This window comes from Idiotropiscis lumnitzeri, chromosome 19 (assembly GCF_059441095.1).
Source record: "Idiotropiscis lumnitzeri isolate Australia: NSW breed Sydney's pygmy pipehorse chromosome 19, RoL_Ilum_1.0, whole genome shotgun sequence".
Taxonomy (NCBI): Eukaryota; Metazoa; Chordata; class Actinopteri; order Syngnathiformes; family Syngnathidae; genus Idiotropiscis; species Idiotropiscis lumnitzeri.
In genome coordinates this window covers 4060650-4083512 of record NC_142409.1, presented here as the reverse complement: position 1 = coordinate 4083512, position 22863 = coordinate 4060650, and the positions used below count along the sequence as shown (strand labels likewise).

General features: G+C 41.2%; 1 pseudogene across 1 annotated transcript in view; it reads left to right on the top strand.

The window, feature by feature from the left end:
• The window catches only part of LOC148318182 (uncharacterized), a 77387-nt pseudogene extending 61579 nt beyond the window's left edge, over positions 1-15808 (top strand). The window contains exons 17-22 of the transcript XR_015839963.1: positions 2688-2797; positions 2911-2985; positions 4008-4101; positions 4174-4214; positions 10731-10833; positions 15110-15808. The product of XR_015839963.1 is annotated as an uncharacterized LOC148318182 (transcript). The remainder of the gene's footprint in view (positions 1-2687; positions 2798-2910; positions 2986-4007; positions 4102-4173; positions 4215-10730; positions 10834-15109) is intronic.
• Positions 15809-22863: the final 7055 nt, after the last annotated feature.

Below are 22863 nucleotides of genomic sequence, written 5' to 3'. Positions count from 1 at the left end.
ATTCAGATCCTGTGAGTGATAAGTATGCATATCTAAGTGATGTCAGGCCTGTTGGGTCTTTTAATTAGACAGAATGAATTAATGTTTTATAAAAATGTGTTTAACAATAAATGTGTTCATTAATTTGATGAAAGGATGCGCTCTGATGAGCAATGAGTTGAAAAGACTAATGGCTCGTGAGCGTCTCTGATGATTGCAACAAGCGGACGGATATCACTTTTTACGCGTGTCCTCAATACCACGTGAAAGGTCTTTTGTTTGGTTTGTTTGTTTTAGAAGTTGACCTTTGAATAGCTTAAATCATCTGGCATCTGCTGGAGGAAAGTGGACGCTTCACCTCGGCTTTTTGAAAAATCGTGAAAATCGAACTTAGAACATTGATTTATTGAATTGTAGCTTATCTGGCAACCCGCTCGGTGCTCAACTTAGAAAAAAAATAATGAAAGTGGGACTTGGGAACGTTCTGGCCCACTTAGCTCCATCCAGGGGACCAGCCCACGCCGCCCTGGTGGCCGCTCACAAACATTACATTATAGCCTTGCTGACCCCCCTCTCGACACAAGCAGGCTGTTAAGTAAAAAAAAAAAAAAAAAAGAACCACGAGAGGACTGTGTTGCCCAGTCGTGGTGTCCGCCAAGACCCTCATATAAAATCCAGACAGTCGAGTGAATAATTTTTTTTGTTCACCCCATCTTAACCAAGTGGCGTATTCTCGTCATTGATGGAATTGATAACTGTCTCTTGTCGGTATGTACTGTCCAACTGTATTTTTAACATTGCTTGGTTTTGAAATACTGTACATATTTTAAAAAATCGGTCAGGTCAAGTGAAAGATCGTCCGGGCCAACAAAAAGAATTCCATCTCCTCCACCAGTCAACTCGAAAGCGTGAAAAAAAACAAAACGGGAAGGAGCAGCGGCATCACCAGACTCGCTTGTAAAAGTGTCCCGAATGCATTTTGGTGCCCCTTTTAGCCTCTATCATCTGCTAAAATATTTGTGCAACAAAACCAATCTAAATGTTAAGCAGATTTACGTCCTTTCACCCCCCCCCCAACACCCCCGCCTGCATTCACACCTCCTTTTGCCACTTTTGACTGCTCCCTCCCTTCTTACGCGCGCACACGCACAAAATTGCGCATCATCTCACCACCTCCCCTGACAATGGTGGAAACAGAGTGATGGTGTGTAATTTAGTCCTAATCACAACATCAAACCGGCGCTGCGATTTACATCCCAGCATCAGCCGACTTAGTCAGACAGTCAGGAGGGAGGTCTTAATGTGAGACCACAGTAATTACTGTCATTACTGCACGTTACGGCGTTATGTCTGCCTGTGCAACGTGAACACGTGTGCGTGAGTGCGTGTGTGTGCGTGTGCACACTCGTATTTTTGTGGCAGTGCTTTGCCAGTGTGGGTATTGCTGATGGATAGTTGTTTTTTTTTTTTTTAATCTCTCCCAAAGTATGCATCATAATTAGCTACTCACTAAAGTTGCGCCTGATGGATATTGTTCATCTGCATGTCTGTTGCACTTTCCTATTTAAGTGGGAATCCAAAATGTGTTTTGTTTTTTTTTAAACATTTTTATTTCAATTGTAGGCTCAGACAAAAATATGAAACATAAAAAACCTCGTCGGATTGCTGAATATGATTTTTTTTATCTTTAATTAGTATGATTTGCGTGAACCGGATGTTGGTAAGATGCGTTAGTTTATTAGCCACCACAATCGGTGAGGACGACGACTATGGTCCATCAGAAGATGAAAGAGATCTTGAGATATTTATTGTTAATATGTCCAATACATTGTTCTAAACTCATTCTTGCTTATGGAACACGTGTATAGTAATTATTTTCAGAAAATGAAATACATGCTCAATTGGATTCAGGTCAGGTAATTTACTTGGTCATTGCATAACATCTAAAATTTTTTGCAAAAAAAAAATAAAAATAAAAAAATCACAAATGTTTTTAACTCCTGGTTTGGATGTAAATACCCTCAAATTGACGCTGAAAAAAACACAAGTTTAAAGCAAATCTTGTACATTTTATTTCAATATCTTTGTCTTGTTGTTTGCAGCCCAAAAAGATGAGAATCATGTTGATGTCACAATATTTCTGGGCTTTATTGTTTGTCAGCAACAAAACTGACAACAAAACCCAAAAAAACGTTTAAATCATGTTTTTTTTTTTTTTTTTTCCATGTTTGCAAGTCTTTGTGGGGAGAATGTGTGCCATATCAAGGTGTTTCCTGAGTGATAATAGCAATGTGTCCCGGGAGTTTAGGTACCTAAAAGGCCCTGATTGATAAGAATGAGAAAGTCAGCAGTTTTGCCATCCCATCCCCGTTAACAGCCCCCCCCCCCCACGCACTTTCCACCGTCTTCACTCCTCAAGCGTCGCCTAACCGTCTTATCCTGCTGTTCATATGTGTGTCAGCAAATGCCACCTGTGTCATTTGTCACTATTACCCAATCTCCAAATCATTCCCATTTTTTTTCTTGTTTGGGGCATGCACTCATCACTTTCTGCCTTCTCTTCTTTATTTTTATCCATTTTATGTTGTTGGCATTTAAACAACAGTATAACGGGCTGCCATACAATCTGCAACATTAAGCTCTTGGGGGGGTAAAAATCCCCTGCAGGGACAATAAAGTGTTGCTGTTGTTTTTCCTTTTTATTGCAGGCGGACACGCTCCAGTCCAAACTGGCGGCATCATGTTCTGACATCGACAACCTTCGCCACGAGAGCCAGCTCGTCGTGCTGAATCTCAAACGATGGATCACTGAGCAAAAGTATGAAAATCCAATGCAATTACATTGTATATTGGATCGTAGAACCCGGAATGTTGTTTAGCACTTTGCTTTACAGTAGCGCAGATGCAAATAATTTGACTTTGTTCTTTCAGGGCGTCTAGTAAAAACCTTGCACAGCAGATGAAGGCCCAAAGCCAAGTTCTGCTCAATGTTAAGGGGGACAAATTGTGAGTATTAGTTACCAGAAACACACCTGCACAACTGTTAAAAAAAAAAAAAGAAAAAAAGGCAGATTCACTTTTCCGCATGATGACTTTATCAACAGTACACATTGAAAATAAACATTCATCCTCACATGCACCAATTTAATTTTTGCACTTGCTCAGTGGTGCGTTTGATTACCACATATCTGTCAAAAGTGTCTGGGTGCACATTTTGGGAGTAACCCTTTTGTGTAGCGTTTTTCCACTGGTTTTGTGGATTTTATCTGCACCCCCCCCCCCCGCACATTCCATAAACATCAACTGTAGTTGAATAGCTCTTAATTGTGCAAAGGTGTGATTGTGGATATTCGTCTAAATGTGCCCTGAATTTTTTTTCGAGACAAGTCAATGCTTTCGCCCCTTTCTTAGCACACCTTGAATGTGTTGCCAATGGTTACCAACATTTTTGTGCGTTCAAATGCGAAAGTGATTCAGGTCGTCTCTTTTGACATACTTATACATGAGTCTTTCTGTCATGCGTGCATCATCATGACTCACTCAGACACGCACGTGCCATATGCACAGACAGGGCGTGACATATTTGTCTTTCAGGAGATGAAAGTGGTCTAGTCAGACTCTGTCATGGGTACTGTCATGCCTCGCCCCTGCACCCACTGCGTTATCAGCGGCCTAACCTTTTGCCGTGCGTCGTTTTGTTGCACCATAAAAAATACTCAAAGCGTTTAAACGTAGTAATATACGCTCTGAGTCTTTAGTTGATAAATAAAATGAAATATGACAAAGGTTGATTGGTACCAGTGTTCCTTTGTCACGATAGTAAAATTAATATGAATAGCCGCACGGTTTAATAATAAATGATGTTTAGAAGCTAGCATTTTACTGTCAGACCATGTTGTGTTTGCGCGTCGATGCGCTGTTTCTCTGCCACGTGTAACAAGAGCCTTTTGATGATAATAGCGTCTGTCAGCGTTAGTGCGCATCGTCTGCTTGAACTGAGTGTCTGCGTTTCCTTTTTGGTTTGTCAGACATCTTCAGGAGGCTAATGACACGCTGAAGGCGGAGGTGAAGCGACTGAAAGAAGTGGCGGCAGGGCAGGAGAAAGAGATGGGAAGCGTCAAGGTGAGATGACAGAGCAGGAAACATGATGGACGTTTTTAATAAATAAAGAAATCACTTTGCATTCTTTTGCAGGCCCAACTCAAGGAACTCCGTACACTTCAACATGAGAGAATGTAAGTCAACATGTCAAGCCATTCTTTTCCTTGCTTAGGGGTGTAACGATTCAAAATTCATGTTTTGTCGTGTCACTGAGATTTTTTTTTATCTGCAAAATTTTCACGCAATTTTTTAAAACTTTATTACACTTTTAACTTAGTGTTGCCCATGATAAAAGATGTGATGAGAATTTGACGTCATGTCTTCTTTGCACATGGTGATCATTCTCAACCACTTCATATTGTGCGTGCATGTCGATTTTTACACAATGGAAGGAATACACTGAGGTTCAAATATGCAAACAAACAAGGTTAAAATTGTGAAATGATGAGAAAAGCCCATAGGAGCAACCAATAAAATCCACTTCTGGAACACTGATTATGATTTTTTAACATTGTCAAGAACATTACATCTCCAGCTGTTGTGAAATGCACTATATAAATAAAGTTGTACTATATTGTATTAATGGATTACTCAATTTTCATGGCCACTTTAATTCAAAACTTTTTAATGACGTTGTATAAGTTTACCCATAATAATAAATCAATCTAAAATAGCTTACCATTTGTGATGAGAAAATGAAGCTTCAAATTTGCTTCATGAACCAATTGTTGTGTTATTTGAATCTTCTACATCGTCCTGTTGGTTTAAATCAAGTGGTAGAAAAAATCATCAACTTGCAAGGTTTTCTTGGTTTTGGTGTTTCACAACGGGAAGTGTGAAACGTGCTTTTCTGCAGTTTTAATTAATGCATGTGTCGGTTTATTTAGTGTTAGTTTCGACGGGCGATGTGTAACAGTTGCAGGTCTCTTGTTTCTTGTCTTGTGCTACTTTTGGTATAAAATTATTATGACTTCTGCTGACACCCCAAATTACAAAGATGTGCAGTTAGTTTTATATATATTCCAATGGCCTGCTTAGACGGCACTATATGAAAGTGTACTTGTCGTAAAAACAGTCAGTATTTCCACTGGTACTTTCTTTCTCAGAATTGGCCTGTTACAGCGCGATTGATTGGTAAAAAAATAAAAAGTAAAAATAAATAAAAATTGTTCAATTCAGTGCACACCAAATCATGACCACTTTATTGAACAATTCAATGCAGATACTTATATTGTTGCAACCCGCTATGGTATGGTTTAGAACTGTAAACACTGATCAGGCTTCTCTCACTTAGCAATGCATTTTAATATAGTGGTGAACAAAGGCCAACAAGAAGATGGAGTAGTCCATTGCATGAAAAGGGGAAGCAGTCGAATCGATCATGATAATGAGGGCCCCTGGAAATCTCAGGGCCCACGGCAGTTGTCTGTATTTGCCTAATGGCAAGTACGCCCCTGATTGTAAACGCCAGAAATCAGTGCTCAACATCATCAACATGCTAGAACAGATTGTGTTTGGCTTAGGAAGTAATAAGATCATCGTACAAAGTAAGCAGTTTTTAAGAAATTGTTTCTGAGGGGCGGCATGGGGAGCACACTTTGTCTTTCTTTGTCTTCGTCAAATTAAATCGTTGCTGCTAAATGCGAGTGATGATCCGCAGTTGCATTAGCGCCACCCTCTGGGTTGTGCTGCCAAAAAGTGGAACCATCATTTATTTTGCTAATCAACTGTTCCAAACTTTGCTGCTCGGTGACAACAAGCCCTTTTGCAACACATTTGTGCAGGGCCACCCGCTTTGGACGTGCACATTTCCCACCATGTCTCGTTGTAACACAGCATCCTGGCCCAACAATGCCGCTGATGACAATAACAGCGGGAGTGCCAGGCTGTGAATGAAACACCCCGTGGGCTTTGCCACCTGTGTGTGCGTGTCGTGCCGCTTCTCCAATCTGAATATGTGATTCATGCTGAGCCTTTAACAATGATTACACTCCAATCAAGGGCCCATCCTCTTCTACTTGCCACCCCCGTTGGCTGTCAAATAGCATTCATCAATGGCCGGGAGATATATTTATTATGTTCATTAAGGCAATGAGAATGAATGTGGCACAGATGGGAGCAGGATGGAAGTGAGAGGCGTTTGTGTGCGGTGGTGTTCGCGGGGGCACCTGCCTGAAGCACAACTCGGTGTACCCCCAGTACGACCCCTTAAGGTCTCCCTCATTAACAATAATCGCCCCCACCCTGGCATCGCTTCCACACCCTGTTGTACAACGCCCACCCCCAAACCCTTCCCCTTAATGAACCACCAGGCCGTGTTTCCAAAACGGATCAGATTTGTTTTGACTGGGGTAAGTTCTCGGCGCTATTCAAAGCTGTCAGTCATTTTAATGATATCATTAAGAGGGCGCGACAGGAAGATGAATCGCTTTTCTTTGTCTTTCGCTCGTAATTGCGAACGAGCGAGAGAGAAGAGCAAAAGAGGAGGCAGTTCATATAGATGTAGGCATGAGAGGGGTTTGATTGAACGAATATAATAACATGGAAAGAGATAAAAAAAGAAATCAGTGAAAGAAAACTTCCTCTATAGTCTCTCTTCATCCTTTGTTATGATGAATCTTAATTTATTTCAGTTCATTCCTATAACCCCCATCCGCGACTCCGACACGCACATCCACCCCAAATGCCATATGTATGAAAATCACACATCTATATGGCAACAGATATGTCATGTTATTTGCATGGCAGCCATATGCATTCCTTGTCTAAATCTCATTACTGGTGGCAAAGGGGGACATCACAATGTGTCTATCACTGACAGCAATCAGCGAAATGTGACTTTTTTTTTCATTAGAAGGCCCTTTAATAAAGCAACGTATGATGATTACATGGCCTGTGCATTCAAGCTGCTGCGCCATTTTGGCTTCATATCACCTGTGGCATTTGCCGCCAGCCCTCACGGGTGAAGGAAGAGCCATTTCAGATCAATATTTCAATTAATAAATGAGACCTCTATTGAAAAGTCCAAACACAATTTTAATGGTGGCATTAAGCATTATTCCACATTTGGAAGTGGTACTGGGGCCGTATTGTGTTGGCGTAAAAGGGAATGTCCATCCATCAGTCTTCTGTACTGCTGATCCTCATTAAAGGTCACTGGTGGGCTGGATCCTATCCCAGCTGCTTTTGGGTAGAGGTAAACGCTGAATGTGGGAAAGAAGCTGATTAGCAGAAGAAAACCTACAGCCTTGTCCTATTTGTTGAAAGTAATTGTTGCTGTTTGACAAGGAGTTGATACGTCACACCAGGCACTGGAACTTTTATTAATACATTAGTCTAGGCACGGTTCCGAACTACCCTACTGAGGTACGATGCTCGTATTGTAAGGGGGAAAGTTGGTCATCAATATTAAAGGCAGAACATCTCTAATGTTGTTATTTGGAAAGTTATACACTCTTGCAATTGTGGGATGCATAACAAACCCAAATTGGGTGGATGAGCTAACCCAGTGCTGAGTCCGAAATGGACTGGGACAGCGCTATTCTAAGAAGAAGCAACTTCACTCTGTCAAGGATCGCTACAGCAAGTCTCTCACACGATACGTGTGGCAATGTTTTGCTGACTGACCCGACTGCATGTTACCATTCGCACTGACCGTGATTTAAAGCTCCCCGTGTCCAAAGTCAGCCGTGTTACCCAAGCAGCCATCCAGCCACCAACATTGTTTTCTAAGAATTTTATTTTGGATTGACTTCAACTTCAATACACAACAACAAAAAAAACTGTCCGAAATGGTGACCAGCTTCAGCCCGCCCAAATCCAAACTTAAAAAAATAATCAACCCAATGTGCAAGTAAAATAACGCAGACTTCTTATCGGTGTGTAATTATTAAAGTTTCCATCCGAACAAACCGGCAAATGTTTTACCAAAGACGAAAACGTAAAAATGCTGATTTGACCACTTACTGATTTTTGACACTTTTTACTGCTTTCAAATTAACTAAACTGTCTCATCTCCTTTTATTTTTTTTTTAGCTCTCAAGTAAGTTCCTGCTATCAATTATGTAGCTTTTAATTAAATAAACGGATACATTATTTAATCCTTTAACACATCAGGCATGTTCATATGTCACCTCAAAGTAACCCAAAAAAAAAAAAAATCATAAAAAGCATTGCAAATTGATATGCAGGCGATAATGGAAGGCGAGGCTGTTGATTATTTGCTGCTGGGACCACTGGCTCAGTGGCTGTGACACAACCCATCAGGGGGAAGCGCTCATCATGCGCGCCCTGCTAACGATGTGCTTCCAATTAAGAGCACTCTGTGATCACAGCCGAGGATTTGTGTAAACAGAGAAGCGATGTGGCAGACGAACAGAGCGGGAGATAAGGGAGAGTCAAGCCTTGCATAAAATATACAGCCGTGTGAAAGCAGTAAATAAGAAAGATGCGAGGGAGATTGCGGGGGTGCGTCGGAGAGTTTATTGCCTAGTTTAAAGAATATGGCGGCTCGGCGTTGACACTAATGATGGTAATTATAAAGACACTGATTGGGTTAAGCAGCTAATTACACACGTCCATGTTTGCGTTTAAACGCAGGAGCAGATGTTTACACAGGCGTTCGGCCAAGCATGGCTACATCTTCGCATAAATCTCACACAGTTGTCGCTGCTCTGGCTATGTCTCATCATCTGCTCAGCACCACATTAGCATCTGGGAAGGCCTTTGTGTCATATGGTTATTTTTGTGTTTGCACATCTGCTGAAGACGGAAACCAATGCAAGACATGGCGTATTTTGGAGAGGCAATTTAACAGATCAAAGTCAATGTGTGCAATTCTGCTCATGGCTATTGGGTGTGCGATAATTATGGTGTGAAATTAAAAAAGGTCAGTTGCAATTATTTTCCGTTTTATGAATGTCATTTGCAGAAAATTTGGTTTCGTCTTTCAAAACTATTTGCATTTGCCTGGCTAATTTAGTTTGTTGCTTAATGGGGAGTGATTCCCAATTATATTCTGTCAAATGGGAGGAGATAGAATTTTATTTATTTCTTTTATGACGGCGGGGTCCATTTTCTGTTTGTAAATGTGAAAACAAGCTCAGATTTACAAAACATAATAATAATAAATCGTGATTTTGTACATTTGCTAATATTACGTGTCACGTTCAATTGTGGACTTTTGCTATTTTTAGATGACCCATCAGTGTTTAGTGGTTAATTGCTTCTGTAACTTTTAAAAAATAAAATTGCTGAAATTGAAACTCGTCATGGAAGTACAGTGATAATTGAATGATTTACTTACTGAGAGATGTTTGCACTGCAATTCGACATCAATGCAACCACGACGTTAAATTAGTCCATTCGTCAATAAACATGCAATAATAATATCTTAGAACAAGCCTTGAGTCAACTTTTAACTTTCATATTTTCCGTTTGCTCTGTCGTAGATTTGTGAACTTGATGGAACAACAACGTCCTTTATTAGCATTTCAATGAGCTTGTGCGTCTTATCAAGTGAAGCAAAAAGACCGTTTCTTTGCATCCTCGCCTCACAGAATTTCCCATCTTGCTCCTTTACCAGTACATTAACATAGGGGAGGTACAGTGGTACTTTAATGGCCTAAGAAGTCTTCAATAAAGTATTTAGAGCCCACCCCCCCACCCCTCCTCTCAGTGCTAACTGGACAGGTTCACTGAGGCATGAAAGAAAGAGCGCAAAGCGGGGGCAGCACGCTCTTCAGCCCGTACGGAGCGCCATTATCCACTGTCGTTAATTTAATAGGCATTTTTTTAGTCGGGGCCCTGCCTCTGAAAATAGCAGACTTTCACATTTGTTTGTCCTCTCCCCCCAAAAAACCTTTTTAATAAACAGTTAAAATCTTAAATGGCTTCTTGTTCTGTTAATGTTCCCCTGCATGTCTGCGGTTGCGCTCGTTTTGCTCTCGGTAATGCTGTAGAACGATTTAATGATTTCTGGAAACCATTTGCTCACCCATCTTTGGATTCGGTAATAAGGTCTTATGAACGTGCTTATAATGACGATCATACACAGACATTTTTTTTTTTCTTTCTTGCCCCAGATTTGGAGGATGCTTGATTGAACGTACTCTGCAAATGCACACGGTTTAAAAGTTTGTCTTGATTGCAGAAAATGTGAACAACTTTACTGTAAGGTTACAGTTATAAAAGATGTATGCGTACTTATATATTACAATGATGTAGTTTAAAATGACCATTTTAATAACGTATTAACAGCTACAAATGACCGTGATATATATATATATATATATATATATATATATATATATGTATATGTCTGACTGTTCAGCATGATGGCCTCACAGTGCAGAGGTTGTGGGTTTGATTCTGGCTCCAAACTTCCTGGGTGGAGTTTGCATGTTCATTCTCCCCGTGCCTGCATGGGTTTTCTCCGGGTACTCGGGTTTCCTCCCATGGCAGGTCGATTGGACACTCCAAATTGTCCCTAGGTGTCAGCACGGGTGGTTGTTTGTCTTTGTGTGCTCTGCGATTGGCTGGCAACCAGTCCAGGGTGTAACCCGCCTACTACCCGAAAATGTGTGTATATATATTAAATCGGTAATAATCATTTAGTAATCTTTCATAAGGTTTATCACATGCACTTTCAGCCTAGATCAGGAGACTTGTGTGGCCTTGAATCTGGGCAAACTGGCCGACATGCAAACCAAACTGCAGCGCAACATGGACGCCATCTGTCTACTACATCAACAAGTGAGTGCGCACGCACGCACACACACGCACACACAAACAAAATGCACGAAAACACTGCAGACCGCCTGCTGTGGCGCTCGCAAAGAAAAGAAAGACTTCTTAGGTCCAACTTTAAAAACAAGAGATTTCCTTTTCTGTTGATAAAAGGTGAGGTTAAGGGGTGTGGTGTTAGCTGCGCAAGGAGGTGGAGGAAAATGAGAGCAAATGGTATCGGGGAAAAAGTTATGACGTCTCCTTCTACCGGTAAATGATTTCCCTTTGATGAAAGTGAGAGCTGGGTGTATATCAATACTTCTGTGCTGATCTCCCCATGACAGCGTAGGGAGATGGCCCGCTGTGATAAAACAATGAAGCGGGCGGGGTGCGGGGGGGACACACAGGAATATTCTGAGGAAAGAGCTGACATTTTCTCTCACTGTGTTGAACTTCACAAGAATCAACAAATCACCAAAGGAGGACAAATCAAAAGTACTCGTCAGCCCACTCGGTTCTCCGAAAAGAAACTCCTGGGCTTGGGGAAGCGCTCTTCTGACTTGAGTGTAGTTTTGTGGGCCGGCCCGTTGACAGACGGCAAGAGCTGTTGAAACACGTGTTGAATTTCTAATATGCGTTTTCACTGACATGTAAATGTGGTGTGATATGTACACATTAGGGAGGAGCTATCAAACAAGCTGACTCTTTAACCTGTTGTGTTTCTCTCCTTATCATTGATGAGCTCCTCAAAAGTATTTCCATATAATTTTTGGGAGTGAAAGAAACATGAAACATTGCCGTTCCCTTACAACTCTTTGGAAGGCTGAAAAAACAATAGCCTGTATTTCCACATAATTTAACTCTTTGACCAGATGTTGGTAAATGGAGAAATCTCCGTTTGGAAAAAAGGATTCAGCGATCCGTGCGCGACCGGCGCATTGTCACTGTGTAGACCATAGACAATATAAGCGTGTACCCTTATTAAAGAGATACTTCACATATGGACGCCATTTGCAGTAGTAAAAAGTTATTTTTTCTGGAATTAATTTGACAACTTGATTATTTTACACGTACTATTAATAACTTTGAAGACTAAAAAGAACATAGCTGGCCACTAAACACGTCAAAAGATAACAATCTCGTGTGTAAAAGTTGGACGAGACTGCACAATGACATACACACGCAGCTTCGCCGAATGGAATGTGTTAATCCTGAACGAATTAAGCCATATTGTTTCCAGCCAATACGATGAAATAAGTGAGATTCCAATTTTGATGTGAAAGATGCAGCCCCGGATGGTCTTTTAATGGCATCAAATACACTTTGGAGAACTAGTAGACCAGGAAGTGCAGCAGACAGCACTATTTCTGCCATGTCGTTCACTCGCTGCACACGAACTGGCGTGGCTGTACATAATATGTCGTTCTACGTTGCAGAAAGATTGGAGTGCTGCTGCGGTCTGGCATCTCAGCGGCTTAATTTACTACCCCGCTCTCATTATGGACATAACGCCCACAATGCCGATGCCGGGACTAGTAGAAAGTTTGAGAGAAAGCAGATCCGGTGTTAAAATCATCTCCCACTTCTTGCTGGTTAAAAATACTCGGCATGGCGTTTGTTTTTAATGTCACCTGCGTGGCGTGGCGTCTCTCAAACTGTAAATGACTCCTCATTGTTGAGATGTTCTGAATATGTCTACCTCTGCCGCCATCAAATTCACTAAAATTTCGTTGAATCAGCTGCGCCATTTTTTATATTTGGTCCGAGCAGGTATAACTTTTGTCTAACTCTCTGCCACCCAAGCCATCTTTCCGTCGGGCTTATCTTGAAGGACACACTCGCTTCGCCGTAAGTGCAGAGCGATCTGTGCACTGGCGCAGCGATCCTTATACTTCACGAAAATCAGTTTGCAAAACCTAACGCTAATAAGACAAGGTAAATATCACAAAATGTTTTCATCCATCAACAATGCAGCTCTGCTTATCTTTTCACTTCTATACAGTAGATATAAATGTTGGACAATTGCGACATTACACAGTGGCGGCCTCACTAATTTGACGACAATTCGCAGTAGCTCAGCCACATATCACTGTTTTCATCTCATACAGTAGCCTTTCAGAAGTTCGGCTTTCATGGTCACGGCACTACTCACTTAATCTATTTCTTTAGGCAGTTTTGAACCTTAAATGCACCAAGCCTGTTTGACTTCACGTACCTATCTGCCCATAGTTTAGCAAAAGAAGGCCGCAAATTGTCTGGTAATGGAGTGAAGCTGGATGGAAAGCGCTCAGCTTGAGACAATGACAGAGGAGCAGGCAAAGGAATCCCCATGGTCATAGCTTAACAAATTCATGCTATTTATTGAGTCCTCACAGAACAGTTACATGTTTCTGTGTTTACTGTGCAACCACAAAAATAATATTATATACAAGACATCCAAAACAAATGGAAAACAAGTACTTTCCGAAGTTAGCGCAACAATTGTCAGCTAAACTAGTCAATCAGCAAACAACAACGGCTGACATCAAGCAACAAGCTTTATTTAGCTTACCTCACTACACTTGCTAAGTAGCTTTCATTGGATGTTTAGGTTTTCCGTATGACGCTTCCCTGTATCCAGGTTTCAAGAATTGGAAATTTCTTTTTCTTTCAAGTAGGTAGCGAATGATCAAATCTGTTTGCCTTGTTGAAAGACGCATTTTCTGACATAAACAGCTCGAAAAAAAAAAAAAACTATTTGGTTGTGTAATTTCACGCCTAATGGAAGCACTCCAGAGACCCAACTATTTGTATACATGCAATTTAAAAGTCAGTTTTACATAATGTGCCGTCTTGAAGTGTCTGCTAAAGAAAATTACATATATTTTTTTTTAGTTTCATACGAGGATGGAAAAAGCGATTTTTTTGACAGATGTTCCAAAGCACACATTACAAATGAGTGCCATGCAAAAACAATTTCACAGCGACTTTTCTTTCAGACAGCTGGCGGCTATTTTCCATGTTTTGTCAATGTTTTCTAATCTGCGTTTAAATATTTGAATGAAAGTGCAAACACACTCCTTTCGCACATACGCACCCCCACACACAAAAACGCTTTCATCCCAAACACAAGCACGTGAGTTCACAAACATTTTTGTGAGGGATGAGGAGACAAGCTTAGATTTTTCATTTTATTATTTTTTTTTTATTATTATTTCACCACCTCAGCGACCCTTGTAATTAAGCGTATTCAAAGATGAGGAAAATTAAAATACACAGCTAATTATAAATGTCGCCCTCACTATTTTTTTTTTTTAATTCCCAAATTTGATTGGATGTTTTCCTGTCAGAGCGACTAAATACTACTTAAGCGCCTTTGGCTGGTTTTGACACATCGTGTCATTGGCTCCTCAAGGGTTAAGCCTAAAACCCTAGTTATTTGGAGTCATCAGATTAGTGTGTGTGCGTGTGTGTGCTAGGGTAATAGTAGTGGAAACTCACAGAATGTATTTCCCATCTCTGTACACACACACACACACACACACCTATACAGAACCAAAATTGGGACACACATGCACTCATGATGATGTATGCAGCTGTCATTATCCGGCATGTCTCTTTGTCTCTCCTTTCCTTTAATTTCTTATTTTACTTTCCCTCATAGCTAAAAATACATTATTTGAAATTGCTTTCTCCCTTTTATCTGCCATATTACAACTTTCAGACTGCCACTTTAGCAATGTAATTACCCCGCTCTTACAACAAATGCAAATGTTTGCACTTTTTAAACTCACACTCTCCCTCTTAAATGGTCGAATGTTCCGAAAGCCTCAATTTAGCTGTTCTCGTCTTATTTTCCAGGCTGACAATCTATTGTGACACGAAAGCATTTATTCTTGCGTTTGTTTTTTGTTTTTTTTGTTATGGATATTTCGTGTTAAATTGCCCTCTCATGATCGCTCAAATGGGTTAGTTTTATGTTGAAATTTACCGGTACATCGTAGTGACTCCCGCTAGCATCGATTGCGAATTATGAGTGTGCACGCACACACACACATACACGTCCCCGTACAATTTTCCATTTCTTTTTCCACATGCATGAAGGCAAGTGTGAAACGGCAATTAAGCGCATGGCAGCAAGTTCATCGCCATGCTGTTGCGGGCTTCTGATGATTGATTTTTATCGGTAACTTTGAATTACATTTTTTAATTTGCTTGATTGCATTTAATTGTGAGGATGAAGCATCCCTCAGATTGTTCCTTGAAAAATATTGTGATGGACCCTGTTGAGATCTTTCTTTGTCTCTTCTCGCCCCCTCTCCAGTTAAACGCTCTGAGCGAGGAGAACAAGCACTTGCGTAGGCAGCTGGAGGAATAGAAGGGCATTCGCACGCAAGTGGAGTGCCACCTCCCTCATGCTCCCACCTCATCCACCTCCTCGCCAGTGCCCGCCCACCTCTCCTCGCCATCTCCAGTCCTTCATCCCTACCACCTTGTTCCTCCCCCTCCCAACTTGAAACAAGCGACAAGGGGCGTTGAGGGGATCTAAAAGCCGAGGTGAGCCCCGTGGAGCGAAGTTAGCTAGACCAGGTGAATCCCGGGCTTTGAACGAAGCTGCACAGGCGAGGCCCCCCTCCTGTCTGATCCCCGGGAGAACTCAGACCGGTGAGCGAGCCGACCAAATAAAGCCTGCAGAACACTTTGACCTGTCATGACTTTTTGACCTCCAGCGCCTCACCGGGGAGCATGCTCAGTATGAGGTTAATGTCCTGCAGGTCAAAGTCAAGTCCCAGGGTGCGTATCGCCTGAAGGAAGAAAGGCACGGTTCTCCAGAACCGACGGATCGGGGATTCTCTTAAATCTTAAAAAGATAACCTTGAACAATCTACTTCCTGAGTTTGGACATTCCTTTTAGGTATGCACTTATGATAGGTTAAAACTCCAACCTGATTCACTTGACATTTAATGAACAGCGCAAAATGGATGACATTTTTTTTTTCATAATTTTTTCTTAATTCATGAATATTGCTAAATATGTAACAATATTTATTAATGTAATTCTATACGATTAATATGAAAAACCTGATGCGCTAGAGCAAAAACAAAGACAGATTCGGAATCAGCGCAAAAATATAACCCAGAAAGGTTTACCTGAATCTTTGATGAAAACAATTTTGAAAAAAATGTTGACCAGTGTCACTTGAAAGGAAAATGTTGAAAAATCTCCTAAAATGAAAGTGCACACTATAAAAGTTAATTGGTATCTGTACTTTTGTTTTATGCTTGAGAGTAGTGGTCCATTTGGAGAGACAATATTTAAATTATGAGAACAAAATCAAAACGTGATTAGAACAGATAAAATTATATTTTTCTCAAAGTCATTTGTTTTGAGAGTAAAAACAAATACGGGAATAGTGTCGTAAATTACTATTAAAAAAATAAAAAGATTTCTGCCCCTCATATTAGTGTTTTGCCTTAAATATTAGTATTTTATGTTTTGGAGTATTGTGCATTATACGTTATGAGAATATATTTATTTAGAACAGAGATGTCATATTACAAGAAATGAATTATAAGACAAACAGCTCTCAAGAGGTCACTTGTTTGAAATATTTCTGGTCAACAATAGCACAAGCCCAATAAAGGAGCTCATTTTGATGCATGAAGTTAATTGTGGAGGTCATATGTAAATGTTGCATAATCACCGTGAACTGTTCTTACAGTCCTTGTCCTAATGCAACTATGCATCGTTATTACGGATTATTGATATTTCGACTATTTGCATAATCATATAAATTACCTTGTCATGGTAGTTATTTTTTAATTTCATTTATTGGTTGAGTCCAATCATCCGTGGGAAGGGTTAACTTTAGTATTGATGAATGTCGACCACACTTCAAACCCATTTTGTAGCACATGTGTATGAGCTAGTCGCTTGCCCGATGGCCCTGCTGCCAAGCAGTCCTGCATTTCTTGCGGTCACTGCGGATATGTGCCCTTTAATCACGACATTGTGCGACCGCATTCTGCTACCTCCATGTAAGCGCTTTGTGGCCGCGCTAGTGCAATCGAGTGCTTGTTTTAGATTGACTTTCATGCTGTGAATAGAAATACCTTGTTTGCTTTTCCGATGACTGGACGCTGAGTTCCAATGTATGAGAAAAAAAAATTCAAGCTGAATTTTTTTTCTCATACTTCTCATTGTAAAAACTGCTAAAACAACAACAACAAACTGAAACGATTTCGAATGACTTTTTAAAATAGGATTAATTTGCACATTTGACTTCACTTCACTTCTCCTGTGTGTGCATATCTTCTTTTACGATGTGTGTACTGTGTTCGCTAGACCAGGCAAGCCAAGACATGGCAAAGAAAATTGAAACATGCACAAACCTGAATTTTTGCTTGGAATAAAAAAAACACCATTATATTGTGATAATGAGATAGTGTAGGTGAAAGCAATCCCAGACCACAAGCAGCGTCCTCATCTCACTAGCCCCCTCACTACACACACACACGTACACCTGTCTTACAAACACTTTTTTTAAACCCTCTTGGTTCTGTACATTTATAGCCAGTTATCATTTCCAGCATTTTAATGATTTCAAGCAGAACTTTGTCCTTGTTAGCTTGGTTTGTCCTCATTTGCCATGTCACACTTAAAGAAAAAAAAAAGAACATAGTCTTCTTTTAAGTGCAAGCACAGTTATAGTTTTGCACACACGCACACTGCCAAACAAGCACAGAAATGGCAATGTCATTAAAAATAAAACCACTGGCTTGAAAAAAAAAAAAAAAAAAAAAAAACCTCTCCCAGGACCAAGGGGCGTGTCAGCGGCGCAGCAGTGAAAAGAGTCCCCCTGGAAACAATGAGGAGAATGATCATTTGTTGTTCTTGAAAACCCGGTGAGGTTTCACAGAGGTTAAGCTTCCCTTTGATGTGTTTTTAACTCGTTTCAGCTCTGCAGAGGGATTAGTCAGCCTCTCTCTCTCTCTCCCGCTCACACACAAACACATGAAATGCACAATTTTTGCACACACACACTCTTAATTTCCACACTGTGTGCTCTTATCGCTCAAAGAAGCAAGCACAGAACAGGATCCTTCTTAACCTAATTTCATCAAATGAGCGTGTGTGCGCCTCTTAGCGCTATATGTGTGGTCCTTAGTGGTTAAATAAGCAAAACACTACAATCAGTATTTTAAGATTCCATGCTAGCATTTCTGCCATGTTAGCGATTAGCATACAGTTCTTAAAATGAAAATGTTGAAGCACGATTGTTTGTTGCCCTAAATTTATCTAGCCATAAGAATATGAATACTGCACATGAAAGGACATAATAATTACTGTTGATGCATTACATTTCATACATATCAGGTGATTGTCTGTCGTTGTCCCGCAGAATTATTCTTTGCATTCCAGAGTGAATGCAGCAATTTGTGAAGGGTGGAAGGCCTGATTCCAACATTAGGCTCAATATGTAAAATGAAAACATTTCCAGACAGTTTCTGGAAAAAGAAAAACTTAACAGTTGCAAATTTGGCCTCTAGTAAAATTGGAGGATTTGATTTGAAATGAGTAAAACAGGCCCGGAAAGATGCAGAAGGACACAAACCGAACAAAGGAAGGGAAGTTAAGTCCGTAGGGGGGTTGCAATTTGACTTTTGGAGAAAGATGATGAGAAATACAAGTGAAAGGTGAGGCTAGCACGGGGATGAGAGCATGGCTGCTTAGCGAGGGAAAGCTGAGAAATGAGCTGAACGAGCAAAGGGAAGGGTCATAGAAGATTTGGGGTGTATGTGGAAGAGGCGCATATTGTCCTTATCGGCCTGCTCCAGAAAGCCAGCTCCCTAATGGCGCCCGTGTGAAGGGGTAATGAGGGCTAGGCCTGATGCTAGCTGATTAGCCATCGACTCCCAACACCCATAAAAGGCTGGAAAGGAAGGGGGGGCGAAATGTATACTCAAGGTGAGTCACCGTCATCTCCTGAATTGACTCTCACTTTCGGAACACAGGCATTGGCCATTTACTTTAACCTTGAAAGGGAAGGCCGCTGAGAACCAGGATGCAGATGCAGGAAGAGGGGGGAGTGGAGAGAATAATGAGGTGTGTAGACCCAAAAAAAAAAAAAAAAAAAATGGGGGCGGGGGGCTGCAGGAGGTGTTGGGAGGAGGAGACATCAAAAAGAGTCTTCACGCTCCTTATTAGAGGAATAATGAAATTTGCCTTTTAGCTAATGACATTTCAGGACAGCTCAGTTACTTTGTGCATAATAGATTACAATAACATCTCCCACCTGCTACTTGGGCTCAAAGTCACACACACACACACACACACACACACGCACGCACGCAGACGGTTGGGCACCTGGACACAAGGACATCACATCCAAAGTGAAAAGAGGCTAGGGTGTCCCCGTTTGAAATTCAACGAGTCTCAATGTCCTCTTTTTTTCCTGTCCTGCACCCTGAATTCATTACTGTCTGTCTCTTTCAGACACACAATCATATTCATCATGTTGCAGCGCCTCATTTACCTTTCACCCTAAAATTCTATCCTTGGGAGGCCCAATATGGCAGCAAGTGACCTTCATTAGTCTACTTTGGCTTCTTTTTCACTTCCATACCCACTGTATTTGTTTTTATTCTCTCCACATGTGTGACACATTTGCCCTCCCAGTTTTTTCTTCCCCTTTTAAATCTTTCAATGAATTCATCACACACATAGTGTTCCTTTATGGTCCTTTTTCTCCATTTGCCTTGTCCCTTCTTTCGCCCTTATTCCCCCCCCCCTCATTTCTTTTATCTGCCACTCATTTCTCATTACGTCCCTCTCTCCTTTTTCATTAGCATACAGAGTAAGAAGATGGCGCCCGAGGTAATCTGCTCGAGCCGTCGCTTGACAAAATGGAGGGCGTCATCGGAGGTCGCGGCGCTGTCACCAGCCGTCCAACCTCCGCTGATGACTCGCCTGTCTCGATGCACACGCATGCGGCGCGCAGGAGTGAAAGACGCTAACACGTGCCCATAATCAGGTGTGACACGCGGCTTAAACGCTCCTATCTCACCTGACAGCTCGTACACGCGAACACGCCCGCAACCCTCGCACTGTGGACCACTGCGAGGAAAACACACATTGAAAGGTAGCTTATTAGAATCTTACCGAAATGTGAATATGGTTTTAATACCTATCAATGTATTTTCTAATTCAAACACTATACAAAAAAGAAAAATGAAAAGTTTTGGATTAGACATAGCTCAACTGTGTCATTGGCAATCCTGATTATTATATTAGAGTCTGAGATGATCTTCCAATCATTGGGTGGAGAAAAAATACATTAAGGGGCTCAGTACATAGCCTTGGGGGGCCCCATGAGGGTGAGGGAGGATGGAGTGCGGTCGTCTACACGTATCACGTGTGGCCTGTCTGTCGGGAAATTGATGATCCAACAGCACAGGTACAGGCAGAGGTCATTCAACTGAGCATTTTTCCTCTGTTGCTATCAAAGTCTGCAAACCCCCGTTTCTCGGATGTCTCGGAATGTTTATCATGAGTGGTTATGCGGTGGTGTAGGGAAGTGGCTAGAGGGCACTAGGGCCTTGAAAGGCACAAAAAATAAATAATGAAAATGAAATAGTATAATAAAAACACTTAAAGTTATATTTCTGTCTTTTTAGATGAGCAGGATAAATAGTATACAGATGTTGATGAGTAAAATGCATTTATTTCAACCCGCACAGAATATACTCGTTAACAGTCTGACAGTGGCAGTCCGTCCCTGTGCGATACACACCGGTCACCGTGTGAATAGGTGCTGAATCCCATTGCCAGCAGAGTTACCGTTAAAGTCGACGACATATCCTGTCCAGGTTTGGCTTCATTCTACGGGAACTTGCCCCATCCAGTATGGCAACCAAAGAGATATGTTGGTTGAAGTGTGTGCGTGTACACTTCCTGAGGGTCGCCAGGAAATACAATCAGGACAAGAAGCTTCTGCTGGCCTTCTACCATTCGTCCATTGAGAGCCTTCTGACATACTGTGTCTCTACCTGGTATGGCAGCTGCACTGAGGCAGATAGAGTCAAGCTCCAGAGGACAGTCAAAACAGCACAGAGGATTATTGGCTGCCCTCTCTCCACCCTGGTTCCTCAGCAGAGCTCACAAAATCGTCAAGGACAATACTCACCCGAGCTCACAACTCTTCAACTTGTTGCCCTCTGGTAGGCGCTACAGGTGCATCACAACAAAGTCAAACTGACTGAAAAACTGTTTCTTCTCGAGTGCCATCTCCATGCTGAACTCCCTCACACAACTACCTTTGCCTTGTAGAACTAGAATATAATGTGGCACCCAGTGCACTTTTTCAACAATCTTTTTGTTTGTTTTTTATTTTTATTTATTCTATTTATTAGTATTTCATTTTTATTTTTATTTTTTTTATTTGCTCCTGGTTGTTTGTTCAAGCTAACCGTTCCGCTTATACATACTGCTTTCAAAGTGCCGAAAAAAAAAATATATATACATTTCCGCATTGAACCCAATCAGCCAGCTCAAGTGTTGGTTGACCTAGCCTCATGAAGTACATTTTTTATCTTCAAAAGTACACCTTGAAAATGGATTTTTAGTCATCTCCGTCATCTTCCTCCCTTATATACCAATCTTATGTGAACATTCTAGTTCCAACCATTCAGGGCTGCATCAATGAAAGGACAGAAAAATGTTGACGTCACTGAGGATTTGTAGAGAGGTGAATCAAAATTCTGATTGGTTCAAAAAATAAATAAAGAAAGAAACGCTTCTTTTGCATTCGTCCCAAAGACTAGATGAAGCGTTCGAATAAAAACAGGATGTGAGTGTCAAATGGAAAATGTTGACAAAGAATGGATGGTGAAAAAAAAAAAGGATAAACCGAGTGTGTAGGATGATTCCCATGTGGCAACATTAAGTTGAAGTAAGTTGTGTGTGAGCTTGTCACTATTAGTGTCCCCGCCATGCTTGTGAGAGCTGCAAATACTTTGGTGCTAATAGACAGATTATGGCAAGAAACCAAGCATGTCCCCAAATCCTCTTAGCATGACTTCACCCTTTTTACTCATTTATTTCCTGCCATATTCCTTTCTTGTCCCCCCCCCCTTTCTCACTACCTCGGTGGCCTTGGCATGGTCTCGTGTTTCATGTTTTGTCTGACGCTCGGCGGGTACTGTTGTCTCTCTCGCACTCTCTTGCGCCCCCCTCCTCGCCTGTCTCACACGTTTTCAAAAGCCACTTTATTTATTGTCCCGGGGGAGCTCTACATTATGCATTAACCTGTTCAATTATGCATTCATTTATGCAGCCGTTGCCTTATGTAAATGCACTTTATGATTAAACAAATTGTTTCGCTGTTTGCCGGTGTGTTCCCCACGTTGAGTGTTTGCCATTGACATCATGCTGTAGTAACGAGAGACTCCATGCCTCTAGAGTCTATGTATCTTATTTTTTTTGCCCCACAGAAGAGGCTCAAAGGTAGAGATGGAACATTTCCACATGTGAGCTTTACGAAACAGGGGAAGCATTCCTCTTGCGGGAAATGCTAAGTTTAAGTTTGAAGATGTCCAGGCGAATTTGGTGTAATGCCCCATGCTCATACCTCACCTATAAATGTCATATGATGAGTTCAAATGCTGCCCTTCCCACTCGCCAGCCACTTTGTCCAGCTCTAGTGACAAAATCCCGTTATGTCACAATCTGTGAAGTCATTGCTGCTTAATCTTGCTCGTTATCAAACAGTCTTGATGGCTTTAAGCAGAAAATACCTCCACCAAGGCTAATATTTGAGATCAGCACCAAATTGTGTCATGTGCGTGTTGCACCTCTCACCCAACGTCAGCTGGGATTGGTGAATGTCAAAAAGATTGTAAAAAAATATTCAGTTTTAAAAGCTTTATCAAGATACTGATCCGAGCACGAGTCTTAGAACTAAATTAAGCAATCAATTAAAACATAACATAGTGTACTGCAATTTTTCACCTTCACACTTCCTCGTGCTATTTGTTAAATCAGTGATGCATCAAGATCCTGCTGCTCCTCCGGCCTGA